We start from the raw sequence: 4,437 nt of genomic DNA on the forward strand, positions 1-4,437 counted from the left end.
CCGTGCCTGCCAGTTCCTTTCCCTAATGAGGCTCAGAGCCTCATTGACAGAAGGGCTGTTTGAACCATAGGAGGGGGAGCCCTTGGTTCCTAGTGCTGGTCTGCATAGGTGAAGTTTTATCACCGTGTCAGAGCCAAGGCACCCATTATAGAGTCACCACTTAGGAGGATGCAGTAACACCCTTGTCTTGGTCCAGCCTCAAAACATTGTAAATGTCATAGCAGTCATATGCAAACAGTGGCCATGGGGGCAAGAGTTGCCACCCACGTTTTAAACTCACAAAAAGCATCCCTTGGTGGTGACCAAGGTCTCTAACATATAGGTTCCTTTCACTGTTATCCATGTAGGAACCCGGCTGCTCTGCTTCAAACCCATACATACTTCAGGAACACAAATAAACCCTCTGGGTTTCGCTATGGAATGTGTGGCGCTTTCTGTTCTAGTTTCTTCAGTAGCTGTGCTATCTATTGCTGTGGCTTAAGGAAATCACCCCGAAACACAGTGACCCAGAGTATTTATTAGCATGAGGTGTGTGAAGACTAGATGTTCACATGAGGCTCAGCAGGTCTGTCACCGTGAGAAAGCGGGCACTCACCATTGATTTGAGGTTATATAGAATGGAGAACCTTGGCTTCTTACTGGCTGGCGGGAAGCAGAGGTCACCACAGCCCTTGCTAATCGAAGGTTCCTCCAAGCTCAATGTGGTAGTTCCTCCATCAGGGCAGTGAGGGGAGGGGCCAGAGGCCAGAGAGGGCCTGGGAGACCAAAGCCACATGATCCCTAATCTTGCCTTAGGGCCACTGTCTTCACTGTTGGCTGTGCTCTGCTCATTAGGTCTGTCACCAGCTCCAGCCTATACATGGGACATTGGGGACTGGAGCTTGGAGCCAGGGGTGGGGGTGGACCTGCAGTAACAACCCTCTCTTTCCCCATTTTTGTACATAGCAATCTTTAGTAAAATAGAATTAACCCTTTACTTCCCAAAGAAAAATATATCATCACATGCAACGCTACTTGTGGACCAGGAAAAGAATGAGCTGTGGTGACAGCACCCTGGAACACTTGCTTCTTTCTGTGTGTCTTTCTGGGGAGGTCCTGACTGCCCTACGTTCTGGGTAATTTTCTTTTATTGGTGTGTGTAGGTAGGTGCCGGGGAACTTCCTGGACACCAAACCCAGAGCCTTACACAGGCTTTAGCCCAGCCTTAGCTTGCTCCATGAAGAATGTTTGCGTAGTGAGCTAACCTGGAAGATGTAACTGGTGTCGCCCTTGTATCCTACCCTGGCTTCAGCCTCAGAAGAATGGTGATGCTGGGAGCTGCTGAACAGGTGTTCCCACTATACAGTGTGGCCCAAAGGAGGTGTGGGCCTCAGGAGGCCAGGGTAGGTGTGTTGTTTCTTGTAACAGTGGATCTGGGTCTCTAGAGTCAATCCTGTCTTTAGGAGTCTTGTGGCTCCCATCAGAATCCATGAACCTGGGCAGAATGACATGATGGCTTGGAAGAGGGGCACCTCAGACTCTCACAGTTCTTGAAGCGTCCTTAGAAGCTTATTCAGGCACCATGATGTCACACAGTGCTACCCTCTGAGCAGAACTAACTACATCTTCATAAATTTAGGGTCTGGTTGCAAAGCACAATCACAGCTAGGCTGGTCGCTTGTTGACTTGCCCTCATAGCAAGAGGGGGTATAGAGGGTCATTGGCCTGAACATCCAGCCACTGTGTCTGGCCAGTTGTGTGCAATTCTGTCCTAACCACAGGTGGCCTTAGGGTCTCGGAGGAGCTAGATTATGTGAGCTGGGACTAGGAGACGGGGGCTTCATCATCCATGCTGGTTGCACACCTTCCAGTATGGCTGTTTTAGGGTCGCCTACACTCCTGCACAAAAGAGGTGTCCACATGGGGCATGTGAGCCATGCTGGCATCTCCCTGATCTTCAGCAGCATCTGTTGCCCATGAGCTGTCTCCCTTGTTCACCTATCCTGGGTGAACCTGGGGGTCCTTCAGAGAAAAAGAGCATTGCCACCAAAGTGGGCAGAGAGTCACCAGGGAGGTCCGCTCATCTAGTTCTCAGTGCCCTGTGGACTGCCTGGTGAGTCTTCCTCATCCTATACAGTGGGATCTGTGCTGCTTCCCTTCCTTCCCAGCCTTCCCTGCTCTAACAAGTCATCCCCCCCACCCCACCCCACCGTCTTCCAGGGACCAATGTGTGCAAGCGGCTCTGTGCCCACAGCAACCAGCCCAGACACATCCCAAGCTGGGATGTACGTGCCTTTTACACATGGTGGGAACTTGAATCACCTAAACTCCTTGGGACTGAAATTTCTCATTCAAGGGCCTTGTGAGGACTCCATGGGACAGCGCAGGTGCAGTACCTAACATGACTGAGTACTGAGCACTTACCACCAAGGAGACAGTGAGCACCCATTGAGAGGCAGCGGTGATGATAGCATAGCACGGTCTTGCCCAGCTGTGGGTACTTACCATCATCCAGGACATCGATTCTCAACTTGTGGGTTGTGACCCTGTGGAGATCATGTAAATATCAGATATTTACATGATGATTCATAACAGTGTCCAAATCACAGCTATGAAATGATAAAGAAATAATTCTAAGGTGGGGGGGTTACTACAACATGAGGGACTGAGGTTTTTATTAATTTTTTATTTTATTTGTCAGAAGAGCTGGGGCTGCTTTAGTGGGGGAACTTGGATTTCTTTTTATTAGTTTATTTATTTTTTTTTTAACATTCCAATCCCAGTTCCCTTTTCCTCATTTCCTCCCACTTTCTCCACTCCCCCACTCCTCCCATCGGTTCCATGGAGAGGGTAAGGCCTCCCCTAGGAAGTCTAAGTCTGTCCCATCTAGTTGAGGCAGGACCAAGGCACCTCTCCACCCCCACGCTCCTGTGTCTAGGCTGGGCAAGGTATCTCTCCATACAGAATGGGCTCCATTAAGTCAATTTGTCCATTAGTGCTAGATCTTGGACTCTCTGTCAGTGGCCTCATATATTGTCCCGGTCACACCATTGTCACCTATAATTAGGGAGTCTAGTTCAGTCTTAAGCAGGTTCATGAGGAACTGCATTAAAGGGTCGGCAGCATTAGGAAGGTTGAGAACCACTGGTTTAGGATGTGTTCCATCCCTAAACTGGAAGCTGCATCTTTACCCCACTGGAACGGAAGAGGGTGGACCAGAGCTCTGCCCTGCACACTGCCTCCACCTCATGGGAGGCTGGAAGCGCCAGGCGCCTTGTGGTTTCCTCGGTTAAACTCCACAGAGGCAAATCTGTGCTAATATAAAACATGGCGACGGCATTCTAGCCATTATTTGTTACTGGTTACGGACACTGACATCACAGCGACTGTTTGGAAGCAGATCAGATCGGATACACACACTTGGGCGCAGAGCCTGAATTCCCTTCCTGAGGCTCAGGAGGGAACCTCGGTTCAGACCCCAGGGGTGGCTGAGGGCGGGGCAGGCTGCGCAGCAGGCAGGGCCTCAGCGGCTCATGCAGGAGCTGAGATTCATTAGGTGCCGCAGTGAGGCGTGACCGAAAAGCTGGCGTGGGTGTCCTCTTTAGAGCCCTCTGTGGAGCACAGGCTGAGATGGATGAGCAGAGACAGCCGGGGGCGATGGATCAGCGGTGTCAAATCCACGGTGCCATACTGCCACCTAGTGGGAAGGATGGAGGCAGGCTGGGGCACTAGCAAGGATTCTCTCTCTCTCTCTCTCTCTCTCTCTCTCTCTCTCTCTCTCTCTCTCTCTCTCTCTCTCTCTCTCTCTCTCTCTCCCTCGCTCCCACTCTCCCTCTCTCCCTTCCTCCCCCTCTCTCTGCATGTGTGTAACAGAGAGGAAGAATGACAGGGAGAGGGGGAGGGAGAATGGAAAATTAGTAAGAGACCCAGGAAGAGAGAGGCAGAACAAAGAGTGGCAGGGCAGCGGCGGCGACAAGGGAGGAGGAGAACACTGGCCTAGAGGGGAGCCCAAGGCCACAGTGCCCTTCTTCAGAAGCCGCTCCAGCCATACTCCCTGTCGGCTCCCCACACTCAAGGGGCCATCCTAGTGTGTTTGCACAAGCCCAAGTGTCCATTTCGGCAGTGCAAGCACAAGGTTAGTTAGGAAGGCACCGGTTATGGCTAGGTGGAGGGATGTGGCATGTCTAGGTTCCAGGTGGCCAGCACCTTGAAGTGCCAGTGGAAACTTGCAACCCAGGCTGAAATCTTGGGAGAGATGGGTGTTATAATAAAGCACGAAGGTAGCCTTGGCAGAGGATTCCATGGCAGGCGATGGGTGACCCAGGCGAAGGGACAAGCATGCCAGGCAGACAGAGCTTAGTGAGAAGTTTTATTAGAAAGGGGAGGGAGGGGGGGGGAAGGAAAGAGAAAAGAGGTAAAGAGACACAGAGAGAGGACAGAAGAGAAGAGGGAGACAGG

Source organism: Phodopus roborovskii, unplaced genomic scaffold, assembly GCF_943737965.1.
Source record: "Phodopus roborovskii unplaced genomic scaffold, PHOROB, whole genome shotgun sequence".
NCBI lineage: Eukaryota > Metazoa > Chordata > Mammalia > Rodentia > Cricetidae > Phodopus > Phodopus roborovskii.